At 44.0% G+C, this 18338-nt stretch overlaps 1 protein-coding gene across 10 annotated transcripts in view; it reads left to right on the top strand.

The window, feature by feature from the left end:
• TBC1D1 (TBC1 domain family member 1) overlaps positions 1–18338 on the top strand; it is a 217851-nt gene that overhangs the window by 142885 nt on the left and 56628 nt on the right. Inside the window, exon 1 of one of the 10 annotated variants that reach the window (XM_070506052.1) lies at positions 17436–17608. The exons of the other annotated variants lie outside the window; for them this stretch is intronic. The gene's annotated coding sequence lies outside the window, so the exon portion shown is untranslated. Of the gene's footprint in view, positions 1–17435; positions 17609–18338 lie in introns of those variants that run through there. 10 annotated transcript variants of the gene reach the window in all.

Genomic DNA, 18338 nt, shown 5'->3' with positions numbered 1-18338 from the left:
GATATACTAATAAAACAAACCACCAGTAATTTAAAAACCATGCTATTTGCATAGCAATAGGATACAAGAGAAGGAGAAATAGAATTTTCTGTAATTTTGGGGGTTCCGACTTTTATAGATTGGCTAAAACCTAGAGAGAAAAGTGTTAGTAAGGAGTGTGGCTCTGACTAAATATAGTGTGAAAGAGAGGAAAAGACACAGGCAGGCAGCATGGATGAAAGTGGAGAGATTAGACTTGGTAAACATTGTCTCAAACCAAATCAGCCTGTCCTTTCCTCAGGGGGGTATGACTTTCCGTATACAAATCCCTGTGAAATCATTAAGTTGCAAGTGTCTGAATTTTACGTTTTGGAGCAAAATGTAAAATTCTGAAGTAGGTAGGAAGTTAACTTCTATCTAGACATTTGCTTCTATATGTCTAGTAGGAACAGCACAAATCTTCTCAAATCATAGGCTGTTTTATTTTTTTAATTCAACAGAAACCTCTTGGTCTTCTGGTAGGAATTCCCACTTGAGGTTAGCGAAGTCTGGGAGGGATGGTTTCATTCTGAAGTTCATCACAGGGAGGTCTCTGCTTCCCAGACGGCAGGTCAGGTGCCCAGCAACACTCCATCGAAGGGAAACTGTACAATAAATAGGGGCATCAACAATTGGTACTTGAAGACTTGGTGAGGCAAATGTTTTTGTAATAAAACAAACATAGATATATCATGAAATAGAATACTAAAAGCAGCATAGTTTAAATTTAAAGCAGAGACTTCAGTCATGCTTTCAGTTTGCGGTGGCCTCTTATGGCTGTCGTCCAGAAACCCTCAGGAACTGCGTTCTCTCTCCTCTGCGTTGTGGTCCTTTGGGTGAAAGGTCTGTGAGATGCTGAGTATGCGGAAGGTCCGTGCTTGGTAACTGTGAGCTCGACGGAGGGTGTCTTATGGGGGCGCTCTTAGGTGTGCTGCAGGCCGCAGCTGCTGAAGGTTCAGTGAGCGTAAGACTGCGTTTGTAGGGCGAGGTGTTCCTCTGAGTAGGGGATGGTGATGCTGATGTCTGCGTGACAGCCTCTCTCGTTGTCAGAGCCTTCCTGCTGTTGAGCCGCACCCTAGCCCTGCCCTGACTGGTGCTGTCCTCCCTCAGATGAAGATGCGAACATACCTGTGGGTGTAGCAGCTTTCCCCAGATCATGGTCTAGAGCGGCACTTCACAAACTTTCACGTGCTTGGACTCTTCTGGGGATCTTGTTAAAAGGCAGATTCTGATCCAGTGGCTCTGGGTGGGGCCAGAGGGTCTCTGTTTATTTCTGACAAGCTCCCCAGTGATGCTGATGGTGCTGGTCCAGGGTGAGTAGCAAGGGCTTAGAACAGGTGACCGCGGTAAATCCAGCCCAGACCTTCCAGTCCTAGTCTACACATGTGACTCTCTGCTGCTCTGTGTCACTGTCATGACCCAAGGAGTCACCCAAGTGTCTCAGACCTCAAGTAAATCTGGGTTATTAGTGGCTTTGTTTGAGAAGATTTGTGCTACCTAGAGAAGCAAGAGTTTGTCTGGTGGGGAAAATGCAGTGATAAAAAACCTCTGGTAATAGGGATAAAGAAAAATTGATAATGTGCCAAATGGAACAAAACATATGGTGCTCTGCCTCCTTCCTCCCATCTTATTTTCCAGGGCAGCTTGGTCTCTGGGGGCAGCCTGGGTACAGAGGTGTGCAGGTGTTTATTGTCTTAGCCGTGGGCTCTGACTTCATGGTCAGGCCTGCAAAAATTGCTGAAAATGAACTTCTACTAGATACTTGGTAGTAGAAATATTCCACAGTTTTCCCTCCTACTGTATCATGCAAAAGCTAATTCTTTGTTGTTAAGAAATAATTTTTTATGTAACTCAAGTTTGGATTTGGGGGGAAATCCTTTTGTTTACCTCTGCGTACCAAGGTACAATTTGAGTCTTAGGCTAATGCTTTTCATTTAAGCATTTCAGATTACATTGTGCATTTACAGGTTTCACCAACAATAGAGGCATTCACACTTTACCTGTCTTGTTAAAGGAAAAAAACTCCATCTAATTTAGATAAGATTTATTGATTTGAAACCCATTGTACATAAGCAAATAGTCCAGTGAAACAAAAGTTCAAAGAGTTTTGTGTTGTGAGTATAGCTGTGTCAATACGCCTACTTTATGATAAGGTTAGGTCTGTTGGACTAGAGATTAGATGTAAATAGGAATGGTACAACCAAGGAATATAATCTGAATCTTTAGAATGACTGTTTTATATTGTGAAAAATATAGAAACTGTTGTATGACTATGATTTGTGTTATACATAGCTAAATTTTCAAGAATCTATATACTGTTAGGAAATTTTAATGAATGACATAAGCAGAATAACTACAAGTAAAACTTTGCTGGAAAATATAAGCATGGTGACATCTGTGGGACCTTTTGTTCTCATCAGTGGTCCTTGACTTTGGGCACCAGAGTGGCTTGGTGAGGTTTTTGAAATTCAGCCTGCACCTGCCCTCTGCTCTCTGCCTCACCGAGTCACCTGGGTGGGGCTGGGGCCTTAGCATAAATTCTGTTTTTTCTTTTAAATATGCATGAAGGATTCTGATTGCTGCCCCCAGTGAGATGGCTGGTTTAGACATCAGAGGGTGACTTGAGACACTGTCACCACTTGATGGCAGTGGTGCTCCCTGTGTCTCAATGGCCCTGGTTTCCTTCCAATGCCAGAAAAGTGCTTGCTTTCTTTTCTTTTTTCCCCTATATTTTTGTTTTTGTTCTTGTTTTTGTTACAGTATGTATCTTCCTTGCTCATTTGCAGCTTATTTGAATGGAGAGCTACCTTCTGAAATCCAGATGTTTTTCTTTCTTTTGCTGCAGGGTTTTAGAGAGTGGGCAAACAGGGTGGAGAAAAATGGTCTCCGGTTGCCAGAGACATGTGGCTTTTTAACATTATTTTACGTTTACTTTCCATACAGCTTTGCTTTTCTGTGGTGAATAAAGACCAGGTTCAAGATAAAATATTGCAAGCCAGGAATCTGACTGTTCATGGGTTTCCGTAGTTGGAAGCTACTAAATTTCTTCCCTTTTTTGTGCTTCCTGGCATGTCATTGCAGACGTTGGTATGGTGATTGGCAAGATTTGACCTCAGTGTGCTATTTTCGCTCCTGTTAACAATTGTAAGTTAGCATTGATCGAGCTTTTCCTAGTTAACCGTTGGTGTTTAAACAGTCCTTATATTTGTGCAAGGGCTAGAGCTAAGGGTTATTGGTGATAAGGCTACAGGAGCCCAGAGCTGAGGGCTTGGGCACTGGCGGCCCTGGTGGCAGATGGTCTGGCTGTGAATCCCTGTGCACAGCACCCTTGCTGGAGGGGTTCCTCCTTAGGGCTGATCTAACTCCACAGTCTGTGCCTGCATGCCCACAGGATTCAAGTTTGACGTGGGAGATCTTGATTTTTCACCTTTGAATTTTAATCTGTAGGCACTAGGGAGCCATTGAAGTTTATAAAGCAAAGAATGGTAAGGAGTTTGAAAAATGTGGGATAGAATCTGTAGACACATCTGAAGGTGAAGTAGCATCATAATCAGGGCAGGACTCGGGTGAGGCAAGCAGAATTTAAGGAGGCACTCACTTTTGGGGCCCTGCAAGTGCTGACCCTAAACTTGCACGGTGCTGAGAATGAACGCTGCCTTAGGTATTATGCCCTGGGTGCCTGCTGGCCTCCCCTCCTCTCAGCCCTCCCAGCTGTGCACTGCCACTCTGCAGTCTTCTCACGTGACCTGGGTGGCACTGCCAGGGAGGTTAGAGTAGCTCTGACGAGGGAGTCTTTGGCAGGAGGGGTTGTTTTGTTTAAAGGACAGCTTTATTGAAATAGAATTCATATACTATATAATTCACCCATTTAAAATATACACTGCTTTTTTTTGCTATATTCACAGGGTTGTGCAAACATCACCACAATCTAATTTTAAAACCTTTTTGTCCCCCAGAAAGAAACCCTTACCTGTCACTTTCTATTACCCCCCCAAACCCTAGACAGCTTCTAATCTATGCTTTCTGTCTCTGTAGATTTGCCTAGCTGGACGTTTCATATAAATGGAGTCATGTAATAGGTGGTCCTTTGTACGTGGCTTCTTTCACTTAGCATAATCTTTTCAAGGTTCATCGTGTTGCAGCTTGTTTCGGTGCTTCATCCCTTCTTATGGTCAGTTAATATTCCACTGCATATATATAGACCATGAACACATTTTCTTTATCCACGTACAAGTTGATGGACATTTGAGCTGTTTCCACCTGTTGGCTATTATGAATAATGCTGCTGTGAACTTTCATGTATGCATTTTTATGGGGAGGTATGTTAAGAAAGGGTTTTAAGGGTGAGCTGGCGTGGAACCTCCTTCTCTGGGGAGCTTTGAGTTGTCACCTGTGGTTCTGACCATGAAGGTGCTTAGGCCATGGAGGGGGGAGGTGACAGTTGGTCTCCCAGTACCAGGCTTCTCTGCTGGCTGACCTTGTTTGTTTTTCTTCTCCAGGGTGAGAAGGAGAGTGCAGGGGATGCTGGCATTGCTCTTAGAGGTGCCTGGAAAGGCAAGGGATGGGGGAATCCTCCATCAGGGCTCCCACAGCTCTCCCCAACCCAGGGGACAAAGGGCCACGTTTCTTTCAGCTGTTCTCAAGCTGAGTGTGCCCAGAATCCTTTGGAGGACTTGTGGAAACACAGATCACTGTGCCTCACCCTCAAGTTTCGTGGTTCTGGAGATGGAATTCTCTTGGTGGAGCCTGAGAATTTGCATTTCTTACGAGTTCCCAGGTGATGCTGATGTTGCAGATTTGAGGACCACACTCTGAGGCCCTCTGAATTTCTCGAGCTGCAGCAGCTGGTAGGTAGGGGTACATCCTATTCTGATTTAAACTCGGAACAAAAAAGCCCTGAATGGCTGTTAATGAAATAAACAACAGATTGAAAATCAGAAATATGTTCTATGGCAGATTATGAAGCAGCCAACAAATCCTGTTTTCTTTGCAATAAAACTAATCGAATCTTAATGATGGCCATTGTCACGTGTTAAGCATTCCGTGTTTCCACTTTTACACAGTTAGATGATAATCCTCATGTCCACTGCATGCGGGAGGTACCACTGCCCCTGGTTTTAGGGACGAGGCTGGAAAGATTGAACGATGTGCCATAGCTCCCACAGCGCTATGTTTCACATCTAGTGGGTTCGACTCTGAACCCAGTCTCTGAGTCACAGTAATGAACTGCTGACAGTTTTAGAAATAAATTATCGGGGGTTTTGACTGGTTTACTTGCTTAAGTTAGTGTTTGTATGGTGATAGGTTGTGTTAGAGCGAAAAAACAATTCTTATCTTGGAAGTATTCTAAAGTTAAATGTTAACTCTTGCTAATACAGCGCACGTTTTTGGCCTTATTTATTGGCAGTCCTGATTTTTTAAAACAGAATTAGAATCTTCCTAGTTGAATGGTTTCTGTTAATTTGATTTATTTAAATGAAAGAATGTGGATCTCCCGGAGGTGGCAAAGCTGTGCCTTCCCACCAGACATGAGCTAGCGACCCCAGAATTACAGCTGCCGGCACCCTCAACGAACTCTTGATTTTTATGAAATCCTGTGATAAAGCCAAGGGATGTATTAAAATGCTTTCTATGTGGATTTTTTCCCAAGCAAATTTGTTTCATCACTTTCCTATAAATGAAAATATTTACGGAATGAGTACTAACAAGATTTTAAACATCATTTACCAAAGTAGGAACACTGTAATTATGGTCTTATATAATTCTGAAAATAATTTGTAGTACCGAACTATGCATTTTATACTTGAGAGAATAATAGGGTTTCCGCAGAAAGTTGGAGTACTGCGGTTCGTTCCTGTCCAGGTGTGCCAGCTTGAGAGCTTTCGATGAAGGGCAGTTCTGGTGATGAGAGGTTGTGGTCTAACCTCGGCGGGTTTGGTTTTTGGAATTGTTTTTTTGCAGCAGCATCTTCCCCAAACCGTTACTGAGGGGAAGTTTATTGGCACCAGTCTTGTCTCCTGCCAAGGCTTGCATTTGGAGTGGGGTGGGATATAGAAACAATTGGCTTTTTCAGCCCTGGGAGGCTTCAGACTGTGGGACTTAGAGGTCATAGGCAGATGGCTGCCTTCACAAAGTGGTGTTTCTTCTTGTCACTGCTTGCAGAATGGCTGGTGTAGTTTGAGTTCATCATTCTCCCTTAGAGAAACCAATATGCACCACGTTCTGGAAGTTTTCTTCCATTATCCCTAACACTACAGTCTCAGTCACGCATGGTGTATGTCCCAATGTACAGCAGGCGACATATGGTTAGACCAGATGTTTTACCAGCACGTAACAAAGTCACCAGAGTCCCATTCATCTATTGGGGATTCCTCCTCATTTCCTATTGCCTAGTTTTCTCTGCCCTGCCAATTCCACATTTTTTAGCCCCTCACCTCAGATGCCAAATTTGACATCACTTAGAGATTAAATCTTGCTATGCTGGCGTTACTAAAGAGGGATGAATTTTTCTCACTGAACAATGGTAGAGCAAGGCTGATTCAGTGGCTCCATGATACGACCAGGGAGCTAGGCCCCTTCTCTTTCTGTTTCACCCTCTTGGATGCCTCCTGGCCACAAGATGGCTGCTCCACCTTCAGCTTCCCCTCCAGTTCCAATCAGAACAAAAAAGGAAACAACGAAGAGGAAAGGGTGATCCCTCTGTATCGAGAGAGCGAAACCCTTGCAGAAATCCCTAGTAGAGTTCCAGTTGTGCCTCATTACCTGGAACTGTGTCACCTGGCCATTCATAGCTACAAGGGAGGCCATGAGACTGATTTGTGGCCGAGCACATTGCCACGTTGTATAATATCCACAGATGCAGGGATGAGGGGAGACTGCATATGAGGAAGGGAAGCAGGGAGACTGCAGCGCTGCCCATGCAGAATGTGTTGCGTCTTCCTGCTGTGCTGTTTCTTCCTGCGGCCATGATTTTGTATAGATTGTTTCCTTTGCCCAGAAAGCTCCTTTTGCTGATCTTCTCTTTTCTACCCAATGCACAATGCTTTAACACTTACAGGCTTTTCCTAATCCTTTCAGGCCACTTCAGATGTCACCATTTCTTCCTCTTTTCTCTCAGGCGTAGACAGCCTCTCCATCCCTGATGTTCCTCAAGGGTTCGTGTTTGGACCTGTTAGACAGCTGGTTACTTTGTCTTGGGGTTATTTTGCTCGACATTGAGATCCATGCTGTCCAATTACAGTAGCCACTAGCCACATGTAACTATCTAAACTTAAATGTAAACTAATTACATAAAGACAATAAAAAATTTAGGTCCTCACATTAGCCTCATTTCAAGTGCTCAAGAACCACATGTGGCTAGTGGCTACCATATTGGAGAGTGCAGGTCTAGAACATTTCCCTCATCCAGATTCTCCTGGACATGCTCTTCTAGATGATGAACTCTTTGAGGTCTCCTTTGGCCCTGCCGCTGTCACTCAGAACCACAAGAACTTCGCCTCCAGGGTGATGCTTGTGTTGTGTTGTCTCCTAACTGAAGTGGTTAACCTTGGTCAGAGGCAAGATAGTCTGCAAACCCACGTGCTTCTAAAAATATTGTTAATGGTTATGTAGGAGGTATCGAATCCCCTGCTTTCAAAGAAGCCTAAAAGCAAGTGTGGACTTTGAAAAGTCGTCTGTCCCAAACTTCTTATTGTACAGATGTAGAAACTCAGGGAAAGGGACCCACTTAAGGTTAAACAGGCAGTCGGTGGTAGAATGGACTAGAATCTTGGTTATCTCATCCACCTTCACATCTCTTTCCATTAAACCACATGTGATTGAGTATCACCTAACCTGTTAGTTTTCCCTAATTAAGTTCTGTTCTTGCCTATTCAACCGGTTTCTTGAGAGAGGAAGTTGTTTTCAGCTCCTTAGTTATCCTCAAATGCCCGCTGCATCTAGGCGGTTCTCAGGGAAGGCTCAGGAAACAGATGAGTGTGAGGCTGTCTTAGTCAATGGTCGTTTGGTTGCAAGAAACAGGAAATAACTCAAGCCAGCTTAATCAGGAGGAGGCTTGTAACAATCAGGGTAGGAGCCAGAAACTGGCCACAAGTTATCAGGAACCAAGGAAGGCTCCCTCTCTTTAGGGCTGTGTAATTGTTTTTGTTCCGTTCTCTTCTTTATTCTGCACACCAGCTTTCCTAACTTGCTCATCACTGTGTACAGTCATGCCGGCCCCAAGTGTGTATGACCTCTTAGCTCCAGAGGCATCCAGTTACCTGACTGCCCATCTTTGCTTTATTCCAGAGTTTTGAGAGCTGATCAGCCCAGTCCATGGTAGCTCATCCAGGGAGGGGCGGGAGAATGTGATACCAACGCCCCCCGCCCCAGGATATTATCTGGGCTGTGGGGAGGGGGGCAAGGCCAACGAAAGTAACTGGGGCTCAGTAGCTTTTTAGCAGTTAATGCTTATCCAAAAGTAGGTGAAATTTTGTATGGGCAAGTGTGTAAATTTCTTATTACCAGAAGTACTTGGATAGAAGCTGAGTAACTATCTCTCAAAGATTCCTGTGCTGGGAATGAAGTGTGATTAATATGTTTACCCAGTCATAAGAATTTGGGATTCTCAGAGCAGTGTAGTTGGCACACAGCTCATCAACCAGCGGTGGTCAGTGTGAGACAGTGGGTCAGCACTGGGCTCACTGGACCTTAGACTCATGGTGTGTAGCAGGTCGGCCTTGGGGAAACCTCACACACTCTTTGTCCACTTAAGTTTGCCTTGCCACTGCGAGCATTTGGGGCATGTTTCTAAAACTCAGTTCAAGCTCTGTGAGGGCAGGGGCACTGCCTTGTTACAGTTTTAGGACCTGGCACAGAGTTTGGTTCATAGGTGGTGCTTGATGTCTGTTGAATACAAGGATATGTCATTTTGGAATATTAACCAAATGTGGGTATTTTATTGTGACTACTCAGATTTTACTATATAAAAAAAATAACATATCCATGGAGAATAAATACAATGGAAGCATACTGACGTTCTACCAAAATTGGGAGAAACTGTGGTAATAGGTGATATTTTCCCCTTTTCTCTTGTTCAGTTTTATAGTGTGGCATTTTGATAGTAGGAAAAATTAATTTTTCATTAAGAAAGAAACTTGAAATATATTCAGTTTTCTAGAAGGTTAAAATGAAAGTACATTTCTTTCATGAATCATGATGGTAGCAAGTACTGTCATGCACCACATAATGACGTTTTGTTCGATGACGGACCGCATATATGACCGTGGTCCCGTAAGATTAGTACCACGTAGCCTAGGTGTGCAGTAGGCTCATCTAAGTGTGTGTAAGTACACTCTGTGATGTTTGCACAACAATGAAATCTCTTAAGGACGCTTCCCTCAGAACATATCCCTGTTGTTAAGTGACTCATCACTGTATTCAGATTTATTGGAAATGGACCCGATTATAAAATCACTTCCCTCTCTTGTGGACGTGAACTACAGGGGATCATTTGGGGATGTCTTCCTCCCTTTCTTCGGAATAATTAAATCTGTCATGACCAGTAATTTGACTTGAGAAAGTAACAGCCTTAATTTGCAGAAATCAAGCTCAAAAGTTGGAGATTCACAGTCTTCATTGGAAGGTTTTTTCTTGTTCGTGGCTCTCCTGCCACCACTGCCATCTACCTCAGATGCCTTTGCTCCCGAGGGCCACGTATTACCTGCCCACCCACCCCAGAAAAGAGCCTCAAGTGTCCCAGGGCACTTTGTTGCCTAGTGCTCATTGAGATTCCAAATTTCTCTGGTTCCAGCAGAAATACAATTTCAGAATGTTATGTTTATAGTTTCAGAGAATAGTTTGGAAGTTGATTTTTTTAAAAAAAAATGTTATACTAAGAAATATATATTATATAATATAATTATATATTAGGTAATATAATGGATCCTTTTTCTCTGTATTTGGTAGCTTAAAAGATACCCCATTCCATCTTCTCTGATTGCTCTTCCTATACAACTGAAACCTTTTTTTTGAAATTGCAATCAATAGGTTAGTCCAAATCAGTATATTCTATTTCTAAATTAACCTGGTTCATTAAAGTTTAAATTCTGTGGTTGAAGTCATTTTAGGGTTCCTGATAACGTTAAGTGTTTTATTGTTCCTGAAGAAGTAACATCAGTGATATGGGAAAAACAAACATCGTGGTTTCTGCTTTTAGTGGTATAATGATGGGGGTCATTGCCCCCAGATGCCTCTCAGTGGAAGGCTTTTGGCTTTTGCCTTCTCTGGTCACCCTGTATTAATATGAACTCCAGTCCACGGCCACAGTCTCTGGCCATCCCGCCGTCAGCCTCTCACAGCTCCTTTGGTTGTGATCTGTAATGGTCCTACTGGCTGTGGGTCAGAAATAGTTTCATTTTCATCCTTTTGGTACTTGGTTCTTTCTGCAGTGGTATTGTTCTGTCTCCATAGTATGGCATGTGTGTCTGTATTGGTTCTTGTCTGAGATTCAGACTCTTGGATGACAAGATAAAAAGACTGTTTGCTTAAAAACTTCTATTTAATATTCCTATTATGATACCGTGAATCTGTGGAGCTCAGTAAAGTCTCCTTGATGTTGTTGGTAACTTAGATTATTGGGAGCTTTTCCTGTTAGAAATAACAGGGATTCTTAATCCAATGCCTCATTTTACAGATGAGAAGACTGAGGCTCACAGACCGTAATAACCACGTGAGCCTTCATGTGCACTGTGTTTAGGAGTAGTATCCAGGGTCAGTGCCTGGCATTGGCTGACTGCAGAGCAACCTGGTTAGGAGCCCTGGAGGTCGGGGGTGTGGGCTGCAAGGTGCCACTGTTGCTTCCCACCTCTGGAACCTTGGGCCTGCTCCTTTTCCTTGGTTCCTTTGTAAAATGGGGCCAGCAGTAACTGTCTCCTTCCATGAGAGGCAGTATTGCATCATGAATGAGAGCTTGGGCCTAAATAAGGCAACAGTGCCTGCCCTCAGAAAACCTCACAGGCAGAGAGACAGGGCCTGCGAGTGTTCTGCTTCATGTTCTGAATTGCTGTGACCTTTGGGAGGATATCCTGGAATCTCAGACTTTCATTTACATCAAGACTCTTTCCTTGCATACCCACATTTTCTGAGTTGCCACAGTGTTAAAAATGGGCCCTGTGAGCTTTCTTCCATTGCATCATTCTAGCCTGTGGTCCTTTATTTTCTTGGTATGTCGTGAGGCAGAATAAAGTGAAACTCCATGCTAGTTGCTAACTCCCATTGTAATGAATATTTCTGCAAATGGCTTCTGGCCACTTGAGGGAAAAGGGCTCATGTGTAATTTCAGAAAGATGTGATCGACTGGAGAATCAGTGTAGCATCCTGGTTAAGAGTAGGCATTTAGGAAAAAATTTTTTTTTATTTTTAATTTTGGTAAAAAATAAATTTATCGGGCTGGCCCCGTGGCTGAGTGGTTAAGTTCGCGCGCTCCGCTGCAGGCGGCCCAGTGTTTCGTTGGTTCGAGTCCTGGGCGCGGACATGGCACTGCTCATCAGACCACGCTGAGGCAGCGTCCCACATGCCACAACTAGAAGAACCCACAACGAAGAATACACAACTATGTACTGGGGGGCTTTGGGGAGAAAAAGGAAAAAATAAAAATCTTTAAAAAAAAATAAAAAAATAAAAAAATAAATTTATCATCTTACACATACTTACGTGTATAGTTCAGTAGTGTTGAGTGTATTCACATTGTTGTTCACTGGGTCTGCAGAACTTATTTTTGCAAAATTGAAACTCTATACCCATTAAACAGTAACTTTCCATTCCTTTTTCCCTACTACCCCTGGCAAGCACCTTTCTACTTTCTATTTCTATGACTACTTTAGATACTTCATATAAGTGGAATCATATAGTATTTGTCTTTTTTGACTGGCTTCTTTCACTTAGCATCATATCCTCAAGGTTCATCAAGTTGTAGCACATGACAGGATTTCTATCCTTTTTAAGGCCAAATAATATTCCACTGTATGTATATAGTACGTTTTGTTTATCCATTCATCTGTCACTGAATATTTAGGTTCTTTTCACCTCTTGGCTATTGTGAATAATGATTCGGTGAACATGGGTGTGCAAATATCTGTCCTAATACTGCTTTCAGTGCTTTTGGATATGTACCCAGAAGTGGAATTGCTGGGTCGTATGGTGATTCTATTTTTAATTTATTGAGCAACTGCCATACTGTTTTCCATAGCGGCTGCACCATTTTACATTCCCACCAAAGCGCCCAAGAGTTCCAGTTTCTCAACATCCCCAGCAGTACTTATTGTCTTCTGTTTTTTTGAAGTGGCCATCCTAATGGGTGTCAAGTGATATCTCATTGTGGTTTCGATTTGTATTTCTCTAATGGTTAGTGATGTTGGGCATCGTTTCATATGCTTCTTGGCCATTCATATGTCATCTTTGGAGAAATTTGCCCCTTTTTAATTTGAAATTATTTTTTTGTTGTTGTTAAGTTGAAGAGTCTGGCTTTTAAAATCAGACTGCTCCAGGCTTAAATCCTGACTCCTCCATTTATGAGCTGTTTGACCAAGGGCAGCTGCTCCACCCCTCTGTGACGTGGCTGTAGTAATAGTACCCACCTCATAGAGCTAGGGGTGTTGGGCAACCATGAAGAAGCACTCCAGAGATGGGAGCCAGTGCTACAGAAGAGTGCAGGCCGTCTATTCCTAATAGTGTTTTGAAGGAAATAAAAATGGCTGCCTTCTCAGTTCTCTCCACAAATGGCGGCCATTTTTAAACTCCAACTCCACCACATTCCCTTTTAACATCATTCGACTTTTAGGACGAGTGAGAGGATATTTTTGGACAATCAGGGACTCTGGCCTATGGAGGACCCTCCTGTTGCCAAAAAGAACCTTTCTGGGCCTCCTGGGCAGTGTGCTGGCAGTTTGTACAGTGGCTTCAGCTTTTCTGCAAAGTGAATGTCATCGCCTGAAGTCACACCCAGAGGAAACCTGGTCCTCAGGCGGCAGCTTGCTTCTCCTGCTCCGCCCCAGGTGAACACCTGTGACAACAGACCCCGCCTCGCTGAGCAGCCCTGTGCTCTGAATTCAGAGGCGGAAAAACCATGGGCCAAGCCTGTTGCCAGGGACAGGGGACCACTCTCTTTTCAAACTCTCTTTATGGAGAGAGACAAAAGACTGGGAATCATTGTAAAGAAATTAGTCGTAGACATTTCACTCTTGAAAATCATCCCAGTGAAAGGTTAGACAACTTCTAGCTTTCAAGATGTCCCAGACATTGACGGGTGCGGTGGGGTGAGACCTGGCCCCCTAAGCACAAAATTACCAGGCTCCAGAGGGTCCGTTTCCCCCATGGCTGACCTTCCTCGGAATGTAAGGCGCCACTTTTCAGCTGAGTTGGTTCTCTGTGTTGTGACAGGATGTTTAGAAAAGTATCCTTCCTTTGGAGTGGCAGATATGTCAGTCTTTACCAAATTACTTTGTTTATTCAATCAAAGGATCCCATTTCTGTCCTCTTTGTTTTGTCCTGTGCACACGTAACAACTCTCACTTCTTACCAGCTCCGAGTGGAAGTTCTGTGTGCTGGGATATGCCATGGTCAGCTCTGGTCAGGAGAGACTTTCAAAAGGAAATGTTACCTCTTTACTGAGGTTTTTGGGCAAAGTAAACTGTAGTAATGTTGAAGAAATTTGCTTGCCACAAAGCAGTTTTCAAAGAACATTTAAACTTGTCCACTCTAACTCATAAACCAGATTAAGTGTGTCTAAAATCTGTTGAGGTTTTGAATGAATATCAGAGTACTGACTTTTAGGGGATAGAAGCCATCTCTGTGATCATCTAGTTTGTTTCTATCTTCTAGCCGAAAACATGCAAGCCTGAAGCTCGACACAGCTGAATCCCAAGTTCCCCAACTGCTGAGCAGTCATGGATTCCTAAAAAGAGCACTCCTTCCCAAGGTGGTTCCTGTCAGGATATGGGCCCTTATAAGGAGAGCTGCGAGGCTGGGGTTTTCCAGGTGGAAAGGTCGCATTTCCACATAGAACCCAGTGAGCATTGTGTTGAGTTGGGGGAAGAACTGGGCTCGCTGTTGTGAACTTCTTGTTTTGTAGTGTGGACTTCCCCATCCCCTCTCCCCTGTAAAGCACAAAAGTATTTCCTAACTTTTAAGTCATGGCTTCCTTTCGTGGATTTTGACCTTAGATCGTATCCAGATAAGCATTGTGTAATGGGATGGGTGGGGTTAGGTTTTTTAGTCACAGATGCGTGAGAGGCCGGAGGGAGGGTGGAGGGCAGCAGAGTTTATAACTGGGGCTTTTAGCGATTCGTCCTCGTCAGCGCCTGAGTCAGACTTCTCATCGCAGGACTGTTGTGCCAACAAAAGCCGCATCAGGGCTGCCCTGCTGCCCTTTCGGATCACCTGGACGTGCCTTCGGGACCTTTCGTTCCTCTCTCCCTCTCAGTTTTTCCTTGGTGACACATTTCTTCCTTACATCCCCTGCATTACCCTCTCCCTGCTCCCATCCCCACTTTTTTCCCCTTTCCCAGAGGTTCCCACTGAAGTTCTCACCAGCTCTTCTCTGGGAATTACCGGACTGTGATGTGACCTTCTCGTTTTTGATTATTTCTAGTTGAATAGCTCCCAATGCTCCTCTCGGGAGATGAGTCCAAGTGTGCACATCCCGCCTGACCCTTTTATGTGGGACTGGGGTCATGACCCCACTGCCTCCTGTGGCTTGCTTCTGCTTGGGCGTGCCTCAGGGCCTAAGGCACTTCAGACTCTGCATCCCGTTATGATGTGTTAAAGGGTGGGTATGGACAGAGGAGATGACTCAAAGCAATTCTAATGAAAATCAAAATATAGCGTGGAAGGTACATTTATATGTTCGGTGAAATTCCAAGAAAAGACCAGAAGGAAATGTGTGAAAATATTAGGAGCATTTATCTTTGGGAGGTAGGGTTATAGGTGACCTTTTTGTTTTTGTTTTTTTTTGTTTGAGAAAGATTGTCTCTGAGCTAACATCTGTGCCAGTCTTTCTCTATTTTGTATATGGGATGCCACCACACCGTGGTTTGATGAGCAGTGTGTAGGTCTCTGCTTGGGATCTGAACCCATAAACCCTGGGCCACCAAAGTGGAATGTGAGAGCTTAACCACTACACCACTGGGCCAGTCCTGCTTTTTCTTTTTTTTTTTTTCTTTAATAATTTTTAGTGTTTCCAGTTTCTCTGCAATGAGTTAAATATTACCTTTTTTTTAGGAGGGAGGGGGGAAGGCCAGCCAACATATCTAAAAACCCTTGCCTGGGCCACAGGGGAAAAAATAAGACTCTTCCTGAAAATTGCCATTTGTGTAGTTGTTTTATCATTTTACCAGTCAATTGAGGTTGGACCCCTCGGACGAGGCTCTCTGAGTTTCTCCTTCTGCAGGGCCTCAGACACCCCTTCCTCCCTACTCCTTGGCTGCCACTCGGATCCATCTTTCAGACCTTCTTGGCCACAACAGCTCTTCCTTCTGCCCCTCACAGTGGTTCTTTCCGTAACTCAGTCTTTGTCATCACATCATCAAGAGATGCTGATATTGTTTTTAATGAAAGTCCAAAATTTGCATGTAGGATACAATCCCTGCCTGTGACGCGATGAGGGAGATTTATCCTGTGTTGTTTAACACGCAGGTGTTCTGAGGGTGCAGTTGTATGCAAAACACTGTACGAGGTGTTGGGTTCAAAGTGGATTTAATGAAAGATAAAGGAGTGTGCACATGTAGTGAGGGAGACGAATAACAAATACCAAAGGAGAAAAAAGCATGGGAAATGTCGAGGCTAGCTATAGCTCAGTGCAGGGTTCTGAGCTGGAAAGCTGCGGCCGTGGAAGGGAAAAGCCTTTTAAACTGCCCGGAGGTTTTCTTCTGTTGTCTTGTGTTGATGCAGTGCTGTTTTGTGGCGTAATCCTTAGTGATTTGGGAGTTAACACACTATCAGTATAAGATGATCTTTATCCACCTATCCAGCTATTACTAAGCTTAATAAATATTGAGTATAAATTAAATATACAAAATCTACCCATCTGTATTATAAATGTGTGGCAGAAACTGTATCTTGACTCTTGGTTCTTTCACAAAACTTTAATGTGTTTTTGCCTTGAATGTATTTTGTCTGATTTTACGTTGCAAGCTTGTGTTTGTCTCATGTCTCAAATCTGCAAAATTGTCCTTTTTTTCTCTGTCATTTTATGGGTGTTCAAGCGATTTTAATTGGAAGCTGGGCTTAAATCAGGCACTGGCATTGCCCTCCATGGTAATCTGGGGACTTGGAAGTACATATCAGTTAAGTGCCTGCCTCGTTGGTGCCCTGGAATGGATTGGGTTGGAAGTACCATTCCAAATCTGCGTCCTGTGGCAGGGCAAATGATGTTTTGTGTTGACAAGGAAGCAGGATAAAAGGTAGGCCAGGTGACAGAGTCCATGTTTAAGTCCTATCCCAGGACCTGGCTTATGAAAGATGCCACAAATATAAAATATAAATGATGCCACATGGCAGCTCAGGTCAGTTGCCACATTAATGACACAGCAAGTGCTATGAATTTAGAAGGAAAGATGGCTCTAAGCTAGAGTACTTGGTGGCTTTGCTCAAGCAGATCCCTCTTTCTGGCCCCCAGGTTTCCCTTCCCCCTGTAAAAAAAAAAAAAAACAGAAAAAAAGAAAAATCTGAATTTTGTCAGTCTGTCAAGAATCAAAACGGGCTGGCCTCGTGGCGCAGCGGTTAAGTTCACACATTCCGCTTTGGCGGCCTGGGGTTCGCCTGTTCGGATCCCGGGTGCAGACATGGCACCACTTGGCAAGCCATGCTGTGGTAGGTGTCCCACATAGAAAAAGTAGAGGGGCTGGCCCGGTGGCGCAGCAGTTAAGTTCACACATTCTGCTTTGGCGGCCCAGGATTCACAGGTTCGCATTCCAGGTGTGGACATGTCACCGCTTGGCAAAAGCCATGCTTTGGTAGGCGTCCCACATACAAAGTAGAGGAAGATGGGCACGGACGTTAGCTCAGGGCCAGTCTTCCTCAGCAAAAAGAGGAGGATTGGCAGCAAATGTTAGCTGAGGGCTAATGTTCCTCAAAAAAAAAAGAATAAAAACAGCATCCTATTCCTTTCAGTCATAATAAAACCTTGTTACCTGTGCTTTCAGAACTTTCCTTTTTTCTTAGCTACTGACCAGTCTTATTTAAGGAAAGTTTACAGAAGCCCTATACAACATTAACTCAAACGTGCTCTGCTGAAGTGGAATGGAGGGGTAGTCTAGAACCACATCTGCTCCTGCTATGGATTGTCTTTGCCCTCCCCAAATTCATGGGTGAAGCCGTCCTACCCATTGTGACAGAGGGGGCACCTTTGGGAGGTGATTAGATTTAGATGAGGTCATGAGGGCAGAGCCTGCATGATAGGATTAGTGCCCTTGTAAGAAGGGAAGGAGACCAGCGTTCTCTCTCCGCCATGTGATGATACAGCAAAAGGGAGGCTGTCTGCAAACCGGGGAGAGCACCCTCACCAAGAACCTGACCGCGCACACACCCTGATCTTGGACTTCCAGCCTCCAGAACTGTGAGAAACCAGTGTTTGTCGTTTAAGGGCCCCTGTCTGTGGTGTCTTGTTGTAGCAGCCCGAACTAAGACAGCTCCCTTCCCCACCACTTCCCTGGCCCCCGGCATGGACTTTGCAAACAGAGCTGCATGCGGGATCATTTGAGAGCCCTCATTCCGTGATGCAGCCACTTCACTCACTCCAGGTCCAATTCTGACCCTCTTAACGCCCTGCGCCGTGCTCAGGGGAGATTGGAGGGTGATGACACTGTTTCCTCTCTAGGCTTCTTGTCCCCATGCCTCAGTAGAAACAGACACAAAAATGCCCCTCGAGACTGAGCATACCTTTCTCAGGGGCAGGGGCTGTCCTGGCTCCAGGAGGATCACACAGAGGAGGTGCCGGGAGCCTTGCTGTAAACAAACGAGCAGCTTTTCAGCAGATGGTTAAATAACACGGGTTGAGAAATCCTGAGCTTTGACCTTAGTACTATATTTTTCTGTTTGTGTTGGGTGACTCATTGGTCTGTGTTTCTATTTATGTTCATATCTGGAAGTTTTCTGCAAGGAAATTTATTGTCACTATAATAGTGTGGGTGGTTGATCTGGGTCAGGGAGGGACCACTTTCTGAATGCGTTTCTTAAGAAAATGGTATTAATTTTAGTTCAAACAATTGCCTTCACCAGAAATAAAAATGAGATCTGGCTAGTGTTAGAAAAGCAAGATACATTATGTTTTTAAATTTTATTTCATG

The sequence above is a fragment of the Equus asinus genome, chromosome 3 (genome assembly GCF_041296235.1).
Source record: "Equus asinus isolate D_3611 breed Donkey chromosome 3, EquAss-T2T_v2, whole genome shotgun sequence".
In the NCBI taxonomy this organism is placed as follows: domain Eukaryota; kingdom Metazoa; phylum Chordata; class Mammalia; order Perissodactyla; family Equidae; genus Equus; species Equus asinus.
Note: the sequence above shows the minus strand (reverse complement) of the source record. Positions and strands in the feature narration are given on the sequence as shown.